This window comes from Onychomys torridus, chromosome 8, assembly GCF_903995425.1.
Source record: "Onychomys torridus chromosome 8, mOncTor1.1, whole genome shotgun sequence".
NCBI lineage: Eukaryota > Metazoa > Chordata > Mammalia > Rodentia > Cricetidae > Onychomys > Onychomys torridus.
The window spans coordinates 80,304,799-80,329,193 of NC_050450.1; the positions used below are offsets into that span (position 1 = coordinate 80,304,799).

At 37.5% G+C, this 24,395-nt stretch overlaps 1 pseudogene; it reads left to right on the plus strand.

Annotated features, from left to right (window-relative positions):
- The first annotated feature begins 20,877 nt into the window (after positions 1-20,877).
- Positions 20,878-21,723, plus strand: LOC118588741 (annotated as a pseudogene).
- The last annotated feature ends 2,672 nt before the right edge of the window (positions 21,724-24,395 follow it).

Consider the following 24,395-nt stretch of genomic DNA (forward strand, 5'->3'; position numbering starts at 1 on the left):
GAGAGACACATGTCATAGGTTTTTCAGGTTAGAGTCAATGGCTACTGGAACTTTTGTGTGCCTTTCAGTTCCTGAGAAACTGAGGCACTTCATCAGGCTGTAAAGCATCCAGGCCACCTCAGTTTCTCAGCATTCCCTAGAAGTGAGTGAAGCACAGTGAAGCTTTGCTGGGCAATTAGTCTTAGTCATTAGTCTTGTGTAACCTGTGTAGCTTGCAAATGGCATTGCATCTGGCAACTGTCACTGTATTCTGTTTCTGATAAGTGTATTAAAAATCTAATTATTTGCAATAAACTTGTCTCAGCCTCAGTCTTTCTGGGAATACACTGCCACTGACCTGGCCTGGTTAGCCATGGCCTTCTGACCATATGGATTAATTCTGGCTCAAAAAGTAAGTAAAACTTACATTAGCTCATTTTTGGTAAGGTTTAATCACATGATCCTTATAAAAATTATATACACAGTAAGCATACATAGACCCTCAACATTGCTGTTTGTTGGTATTGCATCTCCTATACTTATAATTGCAAATTAAACATAAAGACACGTGACAAACATATATCTATAATTTTATATGTATTATAGCATAACTTTCCTCGCCTTTCTGCTCTCTTCTTTTCTTTCTTCTTCCACCTTGTCTTACAAGAATTTTCAAGAACTTACTAAGTATTTGCTATCACTTGGTTAATTAAATAGCCCATAAGAGAGAATAATTCAAACTAGTAAGCAAGCAAATGAATCCATTATAAAACTTCTAAAAATGAGGAAAACAGATTTCATTTTGCACAGATAAAATGTTAATCCCTACAAAATATTATATATCTTTATTTCTTTGGGGCCTCAGAAACTGTTTCCTGTATATTGAGCACTTAAAAGTTTTTGGTGATTTATACACATGATGAATTTGTGTGATGGCTTTGTAATTACCAAAAGCAGTTTATTTTGAAAATGGATCTAGGTAATTTAATCTTTATAGTCTGCATTCACATATGAAAAGTTGAGTTTGTTTTATTGTATGTTAGGCCACTGACCATTGTTCTCAGCCTTGTGTGTTGTAAATCATACAATGTTATTTGGACACAATATACAGTAAAATTTAGCACAATTACCCCTTTTGCCACTTAATGGAGGCAGGGAGTGCAGAGAACAAGAGTGCTTTATTAATTCATAGGAAAAAGTCATTTCAACTTGCCTTGCAATTCCAATACTCCATGGGCAAACTGAAATCCTGCCTTAAGATTGTACTGGGCTGACAGTGTCATGCCCAGTTTAACAGTAGATAGATAAATGTGATTAAATAGCATTCTAAATGTGATTGTGCTGCTTTGGGGAATGGGGTAGTAAAGTTGATTATAATTATTGCATAATGTCCCAGTTATCTTTATATGCGTTGCTTCTGTTTACATAAGCAGTCAAGCCTCAGCAGTCTGCATACTTTGAAAATACAACTCAAAATGCCTTTCTTTCATCAGATTTCACCAAACCTTTCATCCAACATACACAAAACATACAAAAAGATCTATGTGTTGATGTTAACAATAGGAATCAACTCTCTAAGCTAATTAGTATTATTGAAACCTTTCCTATATATTTTGAAATTCATCGAAGTGGACCTAATTAGTTTGTTTCTTGTGCTGTGTGTTCCTTGGAAATAAAAAGAAATTTCTTCTCTAAAAAACAAAATTACAACATTGAAAAAAATATCAAACAGTCATTTTGCAATACATATTGGATTGTCTGTTTTCGAAACAGTGGACTGTGAAAGAAAACTAAATTATACTGCTGCATTTCCCTAACAATGTCAGATGTAAATATAAATGTCCCTTCCTTCTGATCATTAACATCTAGAAAGCTTTGATTCTTGATAATTTCTAATTTTCTCTGAAATGTTCATAAATCCTGTAATGTCTCCAAATGTAAAATTAGACACCCACAATCTAGTAGCTATGACCTACTTTCTTTCATTCAACCAATGTTCCCTGTTTTTATTCAATAATAAAAACCTCTTCCTACTTCTGATTTTATCTAACTTATTTTGAATTTCTATAATCTTCAGTATCACCCTGAGCCCCCTCATGATAATGACATATTCACTGTTCATTTATTCTCTTGTTGGCCTGAATTTTCATAAAACCAGAGCCTGTCTCTTCCACCCATGCATTGTAAGAGCACATTAGCTTAGTTCTGACATACTCTGGGCTTTCAGGGTATATTGAAACAATGTGCAAAGCAAAACCCTTAAAAACCTCTAGACATTAGGCTTAATTTAAAATTAACATACATGCACACACATACATATATGCATATATGTATTGTGAAAACTTTTTTCAATGCTGGAGGTCTATCATAAAGTATGATAAAGTCAAATATTCTCATGATAATTTAAAGAATCTATATTACAGTTTCACTTGGGAATATTAAAATAAATAATGAAGTGTACATCTTTAGATTGGGTTTATCTTCTTGTTTTTAGAATTTTGAGTAGTGGATGTTTCTCCCATTCTGGTTGCTCATGTTCATCCATGTTTGTATCATGCTATAGTTCTTTTAATATAGCTGACTTTAGTTGATGGAATAGATAAGAAGAGAAGACAACTGAGGTTATGGCCAGAGTAGCTAAGACGTCAGTCATCACTGAACCACAACAAAGAGACATGCTCTTCTTTTAATATATGAAATACTCAATACTGGATAAGGATTTCAAGGTAAATAAAACAGCATCACCATCTGAAAAAAAATAGAGCTTCAATATTAGTGTTATATAACATTGTAACTAACAGAGTGGAGACTTCATTCTCTAGGTTATTTCATTATGGTGGTATTTGTTTTCCATGGAGATGGCAACTTTAATCATGCATGCTAAGATGGAAGTGAGAGGGCTACTTTGACAAGTCACTTCTCTCCATCTAGCTTAGGGAGCCTGTGAATTGAAGGGTCATTCTGCCTTTTTACTTTTTGAATTACCTCACTGGCCCTTGGTTTCTCCATTCTCATCAAGCCCTGAATACAGCTATTCTTTCTTCCATGGTTTTTAAGAGTGTGATCCATCATGGCTGGAAAGTCATGGTGGAATATTGCAGAGGCTAGTACATTATGTCCACAGTGAGAGAGCAAAGAATGATGAATATGCATACTGAATTTTCTCTCTCTCTCTCTCTCTCTCTCTCTCTCTCTCTCTCTCTCGTAGGGCTCTGGCCCATGGAACTCTAATACCTGTACTTAGATTGTATCTTCCCACCCCAGTTTACCCAACCTAGGTAATCCCTTACAGTAATGCCTACATTCTAGATGATTCTAGATCAACTTTTGGTAATAAAGATGGTCTGATCCACAAGCTTATTTAAAGATAGTTAACCATCACTCTTTCAGGTGAAAGAAATGTAATTCCTTGAGGAGGGAGGTACATTAGCATATTTATACACTGGGAATTTTCCTTAATCCCCCATAGATAAACTGTACATACAGGAGAGAAATACCAACAAACAGCTATTCTGATAAGGATTATCTAGATGCTCAAACATCACAGGTTCAGCAATCAAGGTCAAGGGGTCTAATGTCTACATATCTGACTTAAACATTCTGCTGACAGAGTCTGTAAGAATAAATACATATATTGAACATATATCCATTACTGTGGTGGCTCATTTACACACATGAAGATGACTATGGATAAAACATTAACTATTTGCAAAAATAACAGCATATTGGGGGGAAATCACTTAAATTGGCATCAACATGAAAATGTTAACAAATTGGTATGTAAATTCTTGTCATCTTCCTATTTAGGACCCTATGATATGTCATCAGAAAAATACATTTACCTGGGAGACCGAGCTTGACATCTTAAACATGACCAAACCATGATTGGAATGCAGCTGCTGTTCCAGACACGGTATTACTGCAGGGTAGATCGATTTAGAAGCCAAGTAGTCATTGACCTGACAAATACTTTTTCTCCATTTCAGTAAGACGAAACAGAATGGGAGGATTCTTTTAGCCTACACCCCAACCATAAAATGTTATCATTTGTGTCAGGGTCATCTGCCCTCTGTAAACAAGTACCACTAGTCTTTAAAACACCATCAGTTTAAAGAAGACCTAAAATTAAAAAAAAAAGAAAACCTAAAATATTCTTGTATATATACAAATTAGAAAAATAAAATGAATATTGTGAAAAATGTTCTGTCGCCCAGAGGCAATTTGGTAAAAAGACAGTGTCTACCACTCCCCCTACAACACTTTTTTTTTTTTTCCATTGCAGACACAGTCTAGCTCCAAGGCCCAAAAATGGATGAACCAAGTGCAGTTTTAAGATCAGTTTATACCTGCTTCTTTCATTCAGCACCTACATTCAGTTCTAGCTGCATCTTTCACCAATCAGCCTGCTTGGGGGGGAGGGCGAGGGCTTTTGTCATACCTTCTTCCTATAGGTTGTGTCCATTTAATGCTTCTTCTATGTATATGTGGTGTATGTGTTTAGAGCTGAATACTTGGAACTAGATAACCTATATAGAGGCTAATCCTGGAGTAATCTGACTGTCTATATTAGTAGCCATTAATTAACTGTAGATCTTAGTAGTGTTTTGTGTGATTTCCTCCATCTACCTTGACATTTCAAGTTGTTATTGTACAAACTTGTTTAGGCAACTGTATTCTCATGGGTGTGTGCAGCTTTCCCTTTCTAAATAGAAGACAATATTCACAAGACAACCTGGTCCACTGCTGTTATATCTTTTCTTCTCCTCTTCCACAATATTCCCTGAGCCTTCGTTATTGGGATTGCATTGTAGATGTATCATTTGAGACTGGAACAACATGGTCAGTTGTTACCTGCAGTTTGACCAATTGAGGATTTCTGTACTGATCTTTAGCTGCCCCATCAAGAAGGTTGTTTAGTGACATGTGAGAGCTGCATTCATATATATATATATGTGTGTGTGTAAGGATAAGCATTTAGAATGCAGTTGGGTATTATACTGGTTTAGGAAAGCAGTAGGTTTTTCTCTCAGGCCAATGGCCTCACTATGGGATGATGGGTAGGTTTGCAGTACTAAACATGAATTCCTTACTATTGGATAGGCCAATGTCCGGTTAGACAATTAGTTACACCTCAAGACACAAGTGTCACTATTGCACCCTTGGGGATATCTTACCACTCCGGTCATTTGGTTTGTAGACTTCACAGCTTGGTAAGAATATTAATTATTTTTCTCCCTTAGGAACTTGCATAGCAACTTAAATATTATAAGAGCTAATACTCAGGAAGTAAGTTCTTCATTTTCCAGGTAAGTTCTTAATTCCCTCAATTCCTGTGTCCTCAATGTGTGGTCTCTTCAGAAATGGGGTCTTAACTTTATGTTCTGTGAGACAGCCAAGAGCAATGACAATATTATTTTGGGAGACTCTTTGATATCCTTAACCTATAACTTGAGTGGAGTTTCCCATGCCTAGCACACATAGTCTACCGTGTTTGGGAGAAAAGCATTGTTAGTGCAAGTGGCATAGCATTCATATTCATTATAAATATACATCATCTACTTTTACATAAAGTAATATCTCCCACCCTTTAAGTGCTGTCCATTAATGGTTTCTGTTTCTCTACATCTGACATCAAAGGCTTTTGCTCTTCTACATTTCTCAACAGTAAGTGGCTGAAGCAGGTGGGCAGGTGCAGGAGGAGATAGTATCACATTATTACAGCTCTTTTTTATTTTATAATTTAATTTAATTTTACATATAAGCCACAGATTCCCCTGTCCTCACTCCTCCCACCCTCCCCCAAGCACACACCCCCATTCCCAGCTCCTCCACGGCAAAGACTCCCCTGGGGATTCATTTAAACCTGGTGGATTCAGTACAGGCAGGTCCTGTCCCCTCCTTCCAGGCTGAGCAAAGTGTCCCTGTGTAAGCCCAAGGTTCCAAACAGCCAGCTCATGCACTAAGGTCAGGTCTGGGTCCCACTGCCTAGGTGCCTCCCAAACAGTTCAAGCTATTCAATTGTCTCACTTTTCCAGAGGGCTTGATCCAGTTGGGGGCTCCTCAGCTATTGGTTCATAGTTCATGGGTTTCCATTAGTTTGGCTATTTGTCCTTGTGGTTTTTCCAGTCATGGTCTCAACAATTATTGCTCATACAATCCCTCCTCTTTCTCACCAATTGGACTCCCAGAGCTCCACCTGGGGCCTGACCGAGGATCTCTGCATCTACTTCCATCAGTCATTGGATGAGAGTTCTAGCACGACAGTTAGGGTGTTTGGCCATCCGCTCACCAGAGTAGGTCAGTTCTGGCTTTCTCTCAACCACTGCCAGTAGTCTATTGTGGAGGTATCTTTGTGGACTTCTGGCAACCTTTCTAGCTCTTATGCAGGCCAAGAGTTTGGAGGCATGGAAGGTTTTTCCTTCTGAGTCATTGAAACAATGTTCCACAGCCCTGTGCCACAACCACAGACAAAGCATCCTTTTCATTGTTTTTCAAGTAAACATCCATTACAGTTTAAAGAATTACATTGGTGCATTTATGGAGTTAACCTCAAGGCAGCCAATCTCTTTGCTCTTCATTTCTGCTTATCCTAGGAAGTGTCTTCAGTAGGTGTAGGTTATACAACTTTTTTTTACTCTTAAGGATTATTATTTTATGTGCTTATCCTGAAGATGTGTCTCAGACCTACCTCTTATGTTAATGAAAAGCCAAGATGGGCAGTTCCAAGTAAGTTCCCTAGGGTTCTGAAGCTCTGTGGAGCACTGTTTGAAAAGCAACAATTATAATCTTTCAAAAGCAACTCAAGCTCCTAGAGGCAGTTTTGGAGAATGAACATCTGTTCATGGAATATCCATTGACTTTTTTCTAAGCAATTTTTGCTGAAATACTTGGATACTTACCTACTCAGGGGATGTCAGGATGGCTCATAGTAAAGTGTTAGCCATGTAAGCACAATGACCTGATTTGATATCAAAACTCATATACAAAAGATGATTCCAGTAGGTTGCATGTGAATCCCACCACTGGGGAGGTGAAGACAGAGGATGCCTGAGGCTCAGTGGCCAGCCATCTTCACCTACTTGGTGAGTTCCTAGACATCAAGAGAATCTTTTTTTTACATAATGGTACTGGAGGTGCACACATATGTACATGCACTCATTTATACACTTGCACACAAAAAGCCCATCCAGCCATTAGACTCATGTCCTCTCATAACCCAGTATAAGCAGTGGAATATAATCTATATGAAAGACCAAGTCCAGGTAGCTATTAAAAATATACTACAACCACAGAAGCAGGCTGCCACATTCTCAATGTGCCCATTGCTACTCTGCTATTGGGTCTCTTTTTAAAGCACACTTACAGCTTTGCATGGATCTCTTTACAGGCCTTTACAAGAGAAATGAAATTCCCATCCCTGCCTGTTTCTTAAGACTTCATATGCTTTACTCTTGTAAAATTTGCTGTTTGGTATTAAAGTGCCTGTATGGATACTCCTGCTTAGTGCCAGAGAAGCTTCACTGTGTGTTGTTATTCCTGGACAAGAGGTTTAGTGACTGGCTATGGTGTTTTGTGAGCCTGGTTTCTGCTCATGCCTTTTCTATGTGAGTGCTTCCAACGGTGGTGATTTCAGATTATACTTTTGATAGTGAGATTCATAGAGCTCTATAAATTCCTTTTATGCATTTCATTGCCTTCTCAAGACTAGGTATATTTTTGTGAGTAATCTTATAATTAACTGTACAATATTTTGTTATTCTTAGGAAATAATAATGACAAAATGTAACAAGGAAGTATAGTATCTAGAAGTTTCACAATCAGTCTATATGCAGAATGTTTTGACATTGTTGCTTGTCTACTCGGGAGATTATGAATACATTTGGTTTTGTTGTGAACTGTGTTGTTCCCACCCTCTTCAAGGAAATCTCTTATTGAAGCAGATAGAGACCATTATAAAAAGCCACAACCAATCAAAATTTATAGTTGTGGAGCCCACATCTAGAAGGAATACATCAACAAAACAACTACTGCACCCAAGGCTTAGGGAAGATTGTTGATGAGAGGGTGGATCAGAGCCAGAGGATCAGGGAGTTTGCTGTGAGATTGTGCCTCCCAGTAATGTCAGAAACTAAACCAATAAAGTCACACCAGTGTGACCACCTAGGCATGGCCTGAACAAGTATGATACCACTAGACATGCCAAATTGGATGAGGACAAGACCAGGTGGCCTCAATTCTACATAAAGAACTTCAGGCAACTACAGAATGCTGAGAGTCTGAGAAATAATATTGCACAGGGAAGAACATAGTAATTAATTATCCAAACAGTCAGCCTTGAAAACATATACAAGTAACATTATTCAAAGTCAGCATGCTATATTTCAGAATATGTATATATATGCATATAACTGCAATTAATTAATAAAAAGACCATGAATGTGAAAGAGAACAAGGAAGAGTATATGGAAGGGTTTGAAGGAAGAAAAGGGAAAAAATTATGTAATTATAATCTCAATAATAAACCAAAACACATCTACAAACATAAAATAAAAAAGTTAATAAATAACTATCAAATGTGTAAAAACACATACCTTGAATGAAAAATTGGCAGTATATAGAACCTAGAGAGAAATATACTTAACAGCTCTACTGGCTTCTGCTCTCCTTTGTGTCTTCAATACAATCCAAGTTTCAGTATGAGTGTGTGTGTGTGTGTGTGTGTGTGTGTGTGTGTGTGTTTGTGTGTGTGTATACACATTCATGTCTGTGTATGCTTCCATAGTAAATTAAATGTATAATCTCCTCCTGGTGAGTTTTATTTAGTGTACTGCCAAAAAATATTTTGATTCATTTTTGTCTTGTTCAAGTCCCATCTGCTGGAGCCTTCCTCAATCTTATATTTCACAATTCCTTCCCAAAAATGACTTACTTCTTCATTAATAAATTTTTGTTGTGTTAATCTTAAGCTTATGCCTTAGCCAGTATTTCCTTGTACACTTTCTCCCCTATTAAAGTGATATCATATATCAATGTATGCCCAAATTTCTGGTTTATTCACCAAACCATCAATTTGGAGTAACTGTCACTTATGTCTTGTTTTTAAAGCATTTTGAGTTTTTAAATTTAGAAACCATTGTTTTATGCCTGCAGTGATGTACTTATTGAATTAGATATTTAAAAACTCAGAAAGTCGCCAGGCGGTGGTGACACATGCCTTTAATCCCAGCACTCGGAAGACAGAGGCAGGCAGATCTTTTTGAGTTCAAGGCCAGCCTGGGCTACCAAGTGAGTTCCAGGAAAGGTGCAAAGCTATACAGAGATCCACTCACGAAAAATAAAAACAAACAAACAAACAACAACTCAGAAAGTAATTTAAATACTATTTTATGTAGTATGATTCTGTAAACATAAATGTGATCATTTAACATTCTTCCATGTCCTTACAATTACAAGTGTAATATGCCTGTTTTGCATAGCAACTGTTAACACAGAAATATGAACATGCTCCTGAGTAATTGTACATTTATTTATATTTCTCCTTACTTTTGACAATATTTGTTCAAATATTTTAGATAACATTTTGGATGAATGAAATGTTAAAATTTTCATATCATATAGATGCTTTTATCTATATATTTTTCCTTTTAGATATATTTATTTTTGTATTAGCATAGCCCCAGATTTTGTTTTTTGTTGGACTATATCTTTATTTCTTGTATTTTAACCTTTTTTTAATACATCTAAGTCAAATGCAACTTTCTTGGGTCACATGATATACTGCTTATATTAATTAACTCAGAAATTTTGTTTTTAATTGGAAATTAGTTCATTTATATTAATTGTTATGAAGTATGCATTTATATGAATCACTGTCTTGACACATGCTTATATACATTTCCTGTTATCTCTTATTTGTACATTTGACTGCTTTCCATTTTAATATTTTCCCTGAGATTATTTGCTTGACTGGCTATTTATGTATTTCCTTATTTATTTTACTCTTGGTTTCCAATTGTATTTAGGCTGGTTGGTCAGTGAATATCAGGGTTTTGTCTGATTTCTCTACCACAGCTCTGGGCAGCCATCTGAGCCATCTCCCCGGATAAAATTTCTTTCTATCAAATGTTGCTTTCATCTATTCTGATTAACCATTTAGTTAAAAGATGAAATTAGCTATAACTTTTAAAATTATTTAAAAAAAATAAGGACACATTTCTTAAATCAATATTTATTGATTAAAAAACTTAAAATAAGAAGTCAAAAGACTTCCTTATCACTGTTTTTTATCATTATATGTTGTATGTATGCTCTCAGAGGTGCTGCAGTTACTGGACAACCACCTGGAACTGGTTCCATCCTAGTGCTACTTTTGGCCTTGGCAGAGCTTGAACTCCGATCATCAGGACTGGCGGCCAGTGCCTTTACCACCTGACCCTTATCAATGTTCCAAGATTTGCTTACTTTTAAGTGGATTGCCTGTCAGACTTTTCAGCTTCTAACAGCAAGTAAGCACAGTGGGCATAAGTGCACCATGCAGCTTAGTGACTTATGTGAATATCATATACATTCTACATATCCTTTCAGTATTAGCTATCTGAATTTTTGGAAATAACAGACTATTCTTTCTTAATGCAGATTCTCAAGAGCTGATTATCTCATTTTTGGCTTTGCACTGATAACAAATAACATTAACTTTTTAGATTAATTGTAATTTTTAAGTTATGGACATGAAATTAAAAAGAAAGCACTTCTACTTGGTTGATATTTATACATTATACATCCTAATGATTCTTCATTATAACAAATAATGACCCAGAGCTCTATGACAGGAATATCTCAGAGTGTTTCTGCTACCGTGTGAATATATATCATTCATTCTTGATGTATCATGGACTTACACTGTGGTATAAATGAACTTTCTATAAATAATTTGTAACTTCTGTGAGTCCCTGTCAGAATACTGTCTAGATGCATTTGGCAAATCTTCCCAGACAATTGCTAAACAGAAAAGCTAATTACATTTGTGGTAATAACAATGTGGAATACATACAAATCTAATAACAGCATAAAAACTCTTTCTGTGGTCTTGTACAAGGTCTGTTACTTGAACAAGAACCTATGAAATGGTTTTTTTTTTGTGACTGCAATGGGTAACTTAAAAGAGTTAAGCATTTTGATGATAGAGATATGCTGCATATAATTTCAGCCATGCAGAAGAGCTCTTGTTTGGATGCACAATCTTCTTAGAAAGACAGAGATCTTGTGTTTCTGAATATCTTAAAATTAACTGCTGTGCATGACTCTTTGAGTGCTTTAGGAATGGCAATAGCAGAGAAGAAGGAGTAACTTGGAGCATATGTTATTGCTTGCTGTTCCGAAGCATTCCTCAGCCCTCAATAAGAGTCAAGGGGTTTCAGTTTATGAAACCAGAGGTTGTGGCTTCCCAACCAATCTCAGATAATGCTCAGCTACCTCACCCACAAACCAACACCGAGTTTCTGGACAACATAGTTTAAACAACACTAAGGGAGGCAAAAATACACAAAGCACCCAAAGCAAAGGCTTATGAAACTTACGTGCGTCAGAGACCTTTAAAGCAAAAAAGGTTTGGATGTATGCGGCCAGCACAAATGTACTCATAGCATGAACAGCAAAGCCAAAACGTAACTGCTAAATTACCAACCTCATAATAATAGCCACTAATGAGAGTGACTTAGATGAAAATCCACACAAAGATTTCATGAGAATGATTACAAGTATGTTCAAATATATCTAAGATGGTACAAATAAACAAGTACACAAATTCAGAGGGATGTTCCCCTGAATGAATTACAAGAAAATGCAAACAGCTGAATTAAATAAGGAAGTCAATTCAGGATATGAAAGTAGGATTTAATAAGGAAACAGAAATACTAAAGGAAAAACTAACTGAAATAATAGCAGAAGAGAAAAATTCTGGAAGTCAATAGTTCTGATCTGCATACATGTTGTGCTTGTGTAGGCTGGTGTCCTGGTGGGACTCCTAAGAGTGGGAGGAGGGCTGTCTCTGATCATTTTCTCTGCTTTTGAGCTCTTTGCTTTCCTTCTGGGTTGCCTTTTCAGCCTTGATATGAGGGTTTGTGTCTAGTCTTATTATAACTTGTTTTGGCATGTTTGGTTGATATCCCTGGGAGGTCTTCTCTTTTATGAAGGGAAATGGATGAGGAGTGAATCTGGGGGAGATGAAGGTGGAAAGAGTGCCAGAGAGAAGAGGAGGGAAGAGAATACCTCAGTCAGGATGTAATATATGAGAGAAGAATAAATAAATATATATATATATATGTCAACCAATAGAATGAGTTGTTTGGATGACAGATTATTAAGATTAGTGGAAGAACCAGATCAATCAATCAGTGACACATTTTTCAAAGATAATTTACAAAATCTATAAATAAGGCACCATAATTTACCAAAGTTATGAATATGCTCTTAGAAGAATGAGAAGGCATAGAAAATATTTTCAACAAAAACATAGGTAAAAATGTCTCAAATCTATTGAAAGAGATGCCCCGAGTTATACAGAGTATAAAGTATATAGGACCAGAAAAGAAATTCCCCATGCTATATTTTACTGAAAACATTAAATAATTCTGAGGGAAAAAATGCATTAAAAGCAGCAAGAGAGAAAAGTCACATCTCATGTTCAAGTACATATGAATAATAGTTGATTTTCCAATGAAAACACTAAAATCCAAAAGGACATGAAAGGGTGTATTTCTTGGAATAGAATGTCCTCCTTCCAGCCTAGTTACAGACTTGTTTACATGTAATATTTAATAAAACTGTACATTTTTCCTATATTCTCTGTTTAGTGATCTATATTCATTTCATTTGCTTTGAAAATTTACTGTAACTTTTGTGGCATGAACCATCTTAATCATTAGTTAAATTATAATGACCAAGAAATGATTTCCATTCAGTCAGTATTACCCCCTAAGTTCTGCAAATATTATAGCAGTTATTTACTTTATCTAGGAGGATGAGAATTATGGGCCATTTTATTTTCAGGTTTTTATGTCAAATTATATTCTAGCTCCATTAAATGAGATGAAACATCACTATATACATCATATGTAACTCTTTCTCCCCCCCCCACACCAATAAATTTGAAAAGTAAAGAATTCTGAATCAGATAAGAACCCTCCAAAGAACTCTGTATATTGGTACATATATTAGTATTAATCTTTGTACAAGTGTGCTGAAAATACAAAATGTGTGTGAAACTATCTGGAATCAGTGTGACTCAGATAATGTACTCATGTCTCCCCTGACCAATCAATTTCATTAAGTTAAAACATTTTAATGTAAGTTCTCATCTGAGATTTCTGAGCCTCTAAGCAGCTTCGGGTAATACACACACACACACACACACACACACACACACACACACACACACACACATCAAAACACTCTGAATTATCTAGAAAATAGTACGTTTGTGTCTGATCATATTCTTGGAGAGAGAACTTAGTTTTCAATGCATTTTAAAAGTGAAACTTTTCACCACAGTGTAAGAGATAAACACTGGTTTGAAATGACCTATTGCTTTTATACTCTTTAAGGAAAATAATGAGCAACAGCAATATGTCCTTTTTCAAGTTCTATCATAAATGGTATTTCCCATATTTCTCCCAGTTCCCTGAGGAGATAGCTGTATTTCTTTCTCTTTTTTCTAGTAATAATTTGAGTTTTATTAAATTGAAATATAAAAGCATTCTAGTTGTTCAATGCTTTTTAACTCATTAACTATTTCTCATTCTACTTTTATTTCTCAGTATACAATCTGATATACTTTTGGGAACATAATGAGGACTCTCAATATGTTAATGTTGTAGGCTGCTTCTTCTCTATAAATTATCCTTAATTGCTGCATGGCGGTAAACTGTACCACCGCCATGTTGGGTCGGGAGCCGTGTGTACCATCAACTATCAGAAGCAGTTCTATCAAAGCAGTGCATAGCCCAGAAACCCTTTTTTCCCCTTTTTTTCTTTTGATTAAAATAGAAAAGGGAAAATATAGTGATATTTTATTTGTATTGAAATGTGATTTTATTTGTATGTCAATAAAGTTGCCTTGAGGTTAGAGCAAGCCAGAGCAGAAGCTGTGTGGTAGTGGTGCATGCCTTTAATCCCAGCACTTGGGAGGCAGAGCTAGGTAGATCTCTGTGTGTTCAAGGAGGAGACACTGGCAGCTGCTGCCATGAGAAGCAACATGTAAAGATACCGGTAAGCCATGAGCCATGTGGCTAAGTATAGACTAACAGAAATGGGCTAAATATAAGAGTAAGAGCTAGACAATGGAAGGCCTGAGCTAATGGCCAAGCAGTTTAAATAATATAAGTGTCTGTATGATTATTTTATACGTGGGTTATGGGACCATGGGGGCTTGGTGGAACCTGGAGAGAAGCTCTCCAACTAAACTTAATATTGATTCCTCAACAAACACCAGTGTGTTGGTTGGAAAGAAAAAGAAAAAGAAAAATGTCAGAAGAAGAAAAGAAGCAGATCTGACTGACTGATGATTGACTGAATTTTTATTTGGTGACAGACTGCTATGGGATTAAAGTGATGGGAAGAATTTATAAATCACTCAAAAATTATTGTTCACATACTAATACAATTAGAGTTAGTCCCTGACTATTGCTCTTAATATTCACTTTAAAGAACTATCTGTCTCCTTGGACTATCACACTATACAGTAATCAACTGCAGATCATTGCAGGGTACTCACCATATCAGGGAACTGTTTAAACTCATTCCCTTTACATATGTAGTTCTCTCCTTCATCAGTGTGAATATTAAGAGTGATATTTCTTATTGTACATGCTGCATTTTCAACGGGTCTTTAGGTAAGTGAAGGAATTCTTTGATGTTGACTCTTTTTGTTTGTTTGTTTGTTTTGTTATTTGAGACAAGGTTTCTCTGTGTAGCTTTGTGCTTTTCATGGAACTTGCTTTGGAGACCAGGCTGGCCTCGATCTCACAGAGATCCACCTGCCTCAGCATCCTCAGTGCTGGAATTAAAGGTGTGTGCCACCACCGCCCAGCGATGTTGACTCTTTTAATGACAAACTGATTCTGCGTGAACATATTCCTTTGTTTTAATGAGGAGGAAACACAGTGATGGAGTGTGTGTGTGTGTGTGTGTGTGTGTGTGTGTGTGTGTGTGTGATGGGTACTTTTCCATAAAACGTGTTTACATGCCTCTGTGTGAGTACATGTTAGGAGTGGACTTAGCTTAATAATTATTGTAAAAATTAAACTATTCTGCTTCATGAAACGTAAGCATCTCCTTTCCCGTTTTATTCATTGCCAATAGGCTGCTTTACTTGTCTCTATCTTTAGTCCTCTCTGAACTCACTGTACATAATATACAATGTGAAATTATATATCATATATAAAACAGTTGAAGTAGAGCTATCTATATCTGTTCTGTCATGCTGAGATTTATATTCCTTCTGTATATTACATATTAATGTTTGAAATAAATATATGGTTACTTCTTTTATCTTTTATGGTTTTAGGCATAGAACCTAAACCTTATGCTTACTGAACAACTTCTCTACCACTGAACTATAATTTCCACCAAATTGATATGATATAGGTTTCTATGCACTATTTGTTTATGCTAGTTTCAAAGTATACACAAGACCTTCTAAAGAGACAGTGAGAAATAGATCAAAATCAATTATTTTTAAGTATAAAAATAAATGTCCTTGAAATATTTACATAATTTTTTATTTTTACCCAGACTGTTATTATGTTATAATGTCTTCTTTCAATGTACAAATTCAGAAGGGGAACTACACATCTCTGCTTCAGTATTCTGCAGATAATATGCCTATTTATGAAACTTAGCCTTGGTGCAGACAAATGTAAGTGTGGTTTAGATATTCCGACAGGCATAACTTTCATATGCACCACACCACATTGCTTGTACCCAAGTCTAGAGCATCTCTGGTATAATGAACCTTTTGCCACGCTGATAGCTGCTTCTTTTCTTCTTGTGACAGACATCTTGTCAAATTTCTAAAGATTTTGTTATTCTGAGTTATAGAAACATGTCTGCTTTATATAATTGAACTAATAATTATCCTTAGATTCATGATGAAGAGAATTATTATTTTGTAATCGTTTAGCTTTGGGACAATGGGTATAAAAATCCTACCCCATATGTGGAGGCCCACAAAGGTTCCTAGTGAGATCTGAGCTTGCTTTCCCCAGCAGAGCTGCATTACAAGATTGCTTGACCACATGCATGGTTACCAGGTGTTTGAAAGTGTCTGCACTTGGCTGTGCTAGGGGGAGGTCTTTTGCTCCACTCCTTGGCATTCCTTTAGAAGAGAAATAAAGGGCTGGTGGATCTTGATCCAGGCCCTCCTGAGCCTATCCTGTGTGTCTATATGTTTCTTTCCCCTTTATTCTTCTATCTAAATTTCTTATCCCTCTCTCCCCATAGTACCCTGGGTAGAAAAAAGTGGGAGCAGATCTCCCACACCCATACCTGATGTTAGTGGTTTTCTGAAGATCAATGAACTGGCTATATGTTACACTCTGAATTTATGAGACTTGTATAATGAGTTGCAGTTGTTCAGTAAATCACTTCTAAGTTCAATTCACTGAATATAAGACTAAAGATAACAAGAAATTATATACCACAGTCAATGAATATACAAAAGAAAATATCTACATCATTTATTTGCTAGGATTTGTCATAACTTTTACACATATTAGCTCATTTGTCCATGACAATGTTCTTATGAAAGGATGCTGTTATAAACACATTTAGTAGATGATAAATATAAAATATGAAAATGTTAAATACTAAGAGACATGTGTATAAGCCTGGACTCTGATACACATTAAAACTTCAGTCTCCGTGCTCTGCAAACTCTATAAAGTGCGTGTTTCAGAGCTCATACTTCTGTCACATAGAAAGATGACAAATCTCAGCATCTTGTGATCTCAGTAGTGAGCAGGACATTCAAAAGATAAAGTGAAGCAAAAAGTGAACAGTTTTATGGTGAGTAAGAAAGAACTTATAAATGCAAAATTTAGTTTCGGTAACAACAAAAATGTAACACTCTTTCTTCTTGTGTTCCATTCACTTGTATTACTGTTTTTTGTTTGTTTGTTTGTTTTTTGTTTTCTCTATTCACAGTAACCAGGATATGGAACCAACCTAAGCATCAAGTCCTTGATGGATGCATCATAAAGGAAGCATAAGGTAGATAGTGGATAGATAGATAGATAGATAGATAGATAGATAGATAGATAGAAAGATAGATAGATGATAGATAGATAGGTAATTTCAGCAATATAACATAGACTATTGCCATATGATACTACATGGTTGGAACTGGGAGGCATTGATTAAAATATCAGACACAGAACAGCAAATACTGAATGATCTCCACTGTAATATGAACTCATGATCCTCATGTATTCACCTCCTGAGTACAAGTCCAAAGGTAGAAGATGTAATGGCATCATGTATGCTTTTTTTCAACAAAATTTAACAATGTTAATGTTAAAATGCTTAATGGAAGAGCAAATATAAGGAGCATTAAATAAAAATTTTTAAAAAAGATAAAAAATGTTGAATGTACAAAAGCTTTCTTAGGGTTTGATTGCTATGAAGAGACACCATGACCATTGCAACTCTTATAAAGGAAAACATTTTTTTGAGACTGGCTTACAGTTTCAGATTTTTGGTCCATTATCCTCATGACTGGAAACATAGCTGCATACAGGCAAACATGGTGCTGGAGGAGGAGCTGAGAGTTCTACATCTTGCTCCACAAGCAGAAGGGAGTGAGCTGAGACACATTTCCACCAACAATGTCACATCTTCTCCAACAAGGCCATGCCTCCTAATAGTGCCACTCCCTATGAACCTATTGGGGCCAATTACATTCAAACCACTATATTCCACTCCCTGGCCTGCAATGTCTTGTGACTATATCATAATGCAAAATACATTTAGTCCAACTTCAAAAGTCCACACAGTCTATAAAAGTCCAAATCTCTAGTGAGATTCATGGTAATTTCTTGTTTTGTTTTGTTTTTTTGAGACAGGGTTTCTCTGTGTAGCTTTGCGCCTTTCCTGGATCTCACTCTGTAGACCAGGCTGGCCTCAAACTCACAAAGATCCACCTGCCTCTGTCTCCCGAGTGCTGGGATTACAGGCATGCACCACCACCGCCCAGCTTCATGGTAATTTCTTAACTATTATCTTATGTAAAACCAAAATCAAAAGGCAGATCACATATTTCCCAAATAATATTTCCAACATATAATGGCCTAGGATATACATTACTGTTTCAAAATGGAGGAAAGTTAGCCCATTTTGGGAATACTGGAGCAAAGTAATACTGAAAACTCACTGGGCAAACTCCAAGGTCTGCATCTCTATGTCAGATGTCAAAGTACTCTTCAGATCCTGAACTCCTTTCATCTTTGTTGGCTGCAACACCCTTCTTTCTCTTGGGCTAGTTCCACTCCCTGTTAGCAGTGTTTCTCAGCAAGTATTCCACAACCCTGGCATCACCAACATTTTGTGGTCTTCGGGACAATCAAGGTTTCGCCTTCACAGCTTCATGTACTGGCCTCTCTAGGCCTCTGTTTAGGGACACCCTTCACATTGGCCTGGACTCTAATACTTTCCTTAGTCATGAAGGAAGATTCCATAACTCCTTCCTTCTATCCTTGACTAGAAAGCTACTAAGTTCTGTAGTTTTATGGGGCTGGAAAATGGCCCCCTTGTTTAATTACATCTTCATCAACTTTCTGTTTTTGATGGTTTCCTTCCTTGCCTAAGCTTGACTGCCCTGAAACCCAATCTGTAGACCAGGCTGGCCTTGGGGATGGCTTAGAGTCTCAAAGATTTTGTCTATTATCCTCATGGCAGGAAACATAGGGGCATGCGGGCAAATATGGTGCTAGGGAAGTAGCTGAGAGTTCTACACTTTGATCCACAGGCAACAGGAAGTGAGCTGAGACACATTTCCCCCAACAATGCCACACCTACTCCAACAAGGCCATACTTCTTAATAATGCCATTCCCTATGAACCTATGAGGGCTAATTACATTCAAACCACCACAAAAGCCAAATATAGAATAGGGGTCTGAGAGAGGCAGAGCTATATGTACCTGCTATTTTGACAGGCATAAAACTTCTGATGCCTGTGGATCTTCATCTAGTGGAAGGCACTTGTGAAAATCCCCCCATCCACACTGGCATATACTGGCATTGCCACTATGTAAGTCTTGTTTAGGTGAATGTATTTTTGGGAATTCATGGGTGCAGTTTCCTTGTCATGTCTAGAAGACACTGTATAGCATATAGCAACAAGCATCCTGGTCCTCTGGCTCTCAACAATCCCCATCCCCCCACCATCTTCCATGATTCTTCTGTGAAGCTTACTTGTAATAGTTGTGTTGTAGATATATCAGCTGGGGGTCAGAAACCCCATGTCATTTATTTTCTCTTTTGTTTTGAGCATTTTTATTACAACTACTGGATGCTACATTAAGTTTCAGCTTTCTTTTCCCACCTGAGTAGACATATATCAATGGTTTCACTTTAAACCGTTTTTGTCAATATTCAAACTGAAATTCCTCTGGCTTCCAGATGGACCATCTTGAATATTCTGTGAGTATTTATAATTCAGCAAGTCAGTCTTCTATCTGGCCCAACTTCTCTTCTACATTATTTTGTTTGAGTGAAAAGCCAATATGTGTTTTGGAACAGCAAACATATGCACAAAGCTGTTTTTATTATTTGCACATTTTGCCATTTTATTTAGGGAACAGAACCTTCCTAAAATCTGAAGAGATGGTTCATGCATATCTCTAAAGGCTCAGCATTCAGTTTGCAAATTTTAATGACACTTGTGCTCAAACAGTTTTGGAGTACTTTGTCATAACATGCTAACTGCTTTCAAATTCAGCATAATGAAGCACAGGACATTCCCTTGTGGAAATAGTTTGGGAATGAATCTACAGTATGATGAAAAAAGTCTTCCCAAAAGATTATAATGAGGCTTATTGTACAAAAGCAAACAGCACCCCTTATGTTGTTTCAGGATCTGTAGAGAGTTGTATGTTAAAAAAAAAAGTGAGGATTTACTTTCCTTGGAACATCATATTACATTCTGAAGTAAAGGAGTAGAAAGTAATAATATTTGATTGTGGTCACAATGTATAGTAGACAAGTCATCTTTGCCCCATCCCTTAATTTTTGTTGTTACTCAAAAACTGTTTATAAGAATGTTCTTTATACAAAAAATAACTTAAATTTATTTGTATGCATCAAAAAATAGCAGGTGTCAGTTTAGACATTTTCTGCTAACAGTTGCATAATTTTGCCACACATTTTCTTTCTAACCATACTTTATTCCATGCAAAAAAAATGTAATTTATACAATAAAATACTAAAACAGAACGATTCAGTAGTTCTTTTCATTCCATGGAAAATGGATTCTTCTTCCACACAATACATCCCAACCACAGCTTCCACTCCTGTAACTTCTGTCTACCTCCTCTCTCCCTCAGATCCACTGAATTTCCTCTTCAGAAAAGAGCAGGCACCCAAGAGATGACAGCCAAACAGTACAAAACAAAATACAATAAGACAAGTCAAATGCCCTCACATTGAGGCTGGACAAGTCAACCCAATAGGAGGAAAAGGGTCCTAAGAGTAGGCAAGAGTCAGAGACACACAGGAAATAAATAATCTCACACCAGCAAAACCAAAGAAGGAAGGGAAATACAGACACACACAAATACACACACACACACAGACACCACCACCACCACCACCACCACCACCACCACCACCACCACCACCACCATCAACTACAACATGTCCTGCAGATGAAGGAGGATGTCCTCAATTTCCTTGCTGCAAGAACCCACTTAGGTGGCACCAACCTTGGCTTTCAGATGGAGCAGTACATCTACAAAAGGAAAAGTGATGGCATCTACATCATAGTTCTGAAAAGGACCCGGGAGAAGCTGTTGCTTGCGGCCGTGCTATTGCTGCCATTGAGAACCCTGCTGATGTCAGCGTCATCTCCTCCAGGAACATGGGGCAGCGAGCTGTGCTGAAGTTTGCTGCTGCCACTGGAGCCACTCCAATTGCTGCTTCACCCCTGGGACCTTCACTAACCAGATCCAAGTAGCCTTCAGGGAGCAGCGGCTTCTAGTGGTGACTGACCCCAGAACTGACCACCAGCCCTTCACAGAGGGGTCTTATGTCAACCTGCCCACCATTGCGCTGTGTAACACAGACTCTTCTCTGTGCTGTGTAGACATTGCTATCCTGCTCACTCAGTGGGTCTGATGTGGTGGATTCTGGCCGGGGAAGTACTCTGCATGCATGGCACTATTTCCCATGAGCACCCATGAGAAGTTATGCCTGATCTTTACTTCTACAGAGACCCAGAGGAGATTGAGAAGGAGGAACAGGCCACTGCTGAGAAGGCTGTGACCAAGGAGGAATTCCAGGGCAAATGGACTGCACCAGCTCCTGAGTTCACTGTTGCTCAGCCAGAGGTGGCAGACTGGTTCGAGGTTGTGCATGTGCCCTCTGTATCCATCCAGCAGTTCCCTACTGAAGACTGGAGTGCCCAGAGAGCCACTGAGGACTGGTCAGTAGCTCCTACAGCATAGGCCACCAAGTGGGTGGGAGCCACCTCCTGAGCTTCTCTGCAGACACCCGAGCAAAGGGAAAATGGTGGAATGAAAATGAAGTTCCTACAAGCTGGGAAAAAGGAAAACATAACAGGAATTAACAATCATTGATCACTGATATCTCTCAATTTCAATTCCCCAATGGTATGGTTGGTATACCTGGTTTTTGTTTGTTTGTTTGTTTGAGGTTTTTGAGATAGGGCTTCTCTGTGTAACCGAGCTGGGCTGACCTCAAATTCAGAGATTGCCTTCCTCTGCATTACCATGCCCTGCTCAATATTTGGTGTAGGATTTTATTTTTGTTTTAAATTCTCTTTCATACAATATATCCCAACTACAGCCTCCCTTCCCTTCTCCCAGTCTTCCCATCTCACCTCATCCCCAGATCCATCCAGACCAATAACACATTCAGCTCTACATTGTATTCCCATTTAATAATAAAATATTTGGTATAGCTTAGGACAGAAGAAAAAAGAGGGGGAAAGTTTTAGTCTATAAAACACATCTCTTCAGAGAAATTTTTGGTGTATTTATTTTTATTTCAGAATTTCCTTGAGAAATTAGTTCTTTTTTTCATTTTTGAGAATCAAATACTTATTTATTTATTAAGTATAATCATGAAATTATCTCTTATTCTTGTAACAGTTTTCTTAGTCTTTGGGGTAGAAAGTACAGCTGTTATTTGTCCATCCTTTCATTTAGGTCTCTCTACATCAACCTTGTGGGCCTCTGGGTAATCCTCACTTGCTCTGCTTTCTGTGGGCTTGCCCTGTACTCCAGATACCATGACTGTGTTCCCTGGACATCTAAGAAAGTGTCAGAAATTGACCAGGTTTGGAACCACATCTTTCTCACATGGGTACTGATGGCACTACAAAGCATTGGTGGCACCAGGAAGAAAAGCTCTTTTTCTTGAAGAGACCCAGCAAGTGGGCACAACACAACTAGACACCTTCCACTTTTATAAAACATTTGGCAAAAACATTATAATAGATAGAGCACGTATGAAGATTTCTGTATCTAAAACTAAATTCTTTGAGAATATGTTCTTGAGCCGGGCTGTGGTGGCACATGCCTTTAATCCCAGCACTTGGGAGGCAGAGGCAGGTGGATCTTATACTTTATGTTTTATTCTTAATTAAATTTCGCTGAGGCATAAAATTCATTTACATAACATCATACTGCCCTAAACATTTTCAATGCATGTTTTTAAAGCCATTGTATAAGATATACAAGTATGCAAGGTGTCAACTTAAAAAAATCTGTCTCTTCAAACATTTATGTTTTATCCTATGTGGCAAAATTATTAGCAGTCATTTTTGTAGATCTTTAACATGTACAGTCAATCATTGTTATTCGTGACTCTGCTATTTTGCAGCATAACACACTAGAACCTTGAATCCTAAGTGTAACTCAATTCTTACTGATAGATGATTCTCTGTCCCTCCCTCCCATCCTGCCCTTAACCACTCACTATCAACCTCTATGATATTAAATATTTTTATAAAAATTATTATTTATTTTATATCCTAAACACAGTCTTCCCTCCCTCCTCTCCTCCCATACCCTGACCCTCATCTCTGCTTTGCCTTTCTCCAATCCACCCCTCCTCTGTTTCTGTTCAGAAAAGGGTAGGCATCGCACAGATATCAGCAAAACATGACATACCAAGTTCAGATAAGACTAAGTACTCCTGTTGCATTAAGACTGAGCAAGGCAGCCCCAGAGAGTTAGGGATAGCCCCTGCTCCTACCATTAGGAGTCCTGTAGGAATACCAAGTTATACAACTGCCTTATATATGTAGAGGGTCTAGGTCAGCAGCATGTATTATTCCTCGTTGTTGAGTCAGTCTCTGTGAGCTCCTATGAAGCCAGGTTAGTTGATTCTGTAGGTTTTCCTGTGATGTCTTTTACCCCTCTGGCTCCTACAATCCTTCCTTCTTTTCTTCAGCGGGATTTTCCAACCTCAGCCTAATGTTTGACAGTGGGTCTCTGCATCTGTTTCCATCTATTCCTGGATGAAGCCTCTCTGATGACAATTGGGGTAGGCAGTAATCTTTGAGTGTACTAGATATCATGAGGCATCATAATATTGACTTTTTTCCAGTCTTTTGGTTCTATCCTTAGGTCTCCAGGCCATCCAGCCATTTGGTCCTGGCACTTTGTGTGTAAAGGTTAGGCTCCCTCTTGTGACATAGGTTTCACGCTGGCCACTCTCACAAGCTCTGTGTCATCCTTACCCCAGCACATCCCATAAGTAGGACAGACTGTAGTTCAAAAGTGATGTGGCTGGGTTGGTGTCCCAATCACTACAATGGAAGACTTGCGTGGTCACAGCAGATGGCCAGTAAAGGCTTTGTATCTGCTACTGTTAGGAGTCTTAGCTGGAGCCATCCTTGTAGATTCCTTTCAGTTTCCCTTGCACTAGGTTTCAATCTCACCCCAAAATGATCTCACCCCTTTCTAGTCATCTCTTTAAGTACTCTTCCCCTCCATCCTCCTAACCTTATACCTCACATTCCCTTTCTCACCTGCCTTCAGTCCACCCATTAAATCTCTTCTATTTCTCCATCCCAGGGAGATCCAAGCATCTTCCCTTGAGCCTCCTAGTCACTCTAGTATCTGTGAATTATGAATTGTAACATGGTTACGCTTTACTTTATAGCTAATATATACTTATA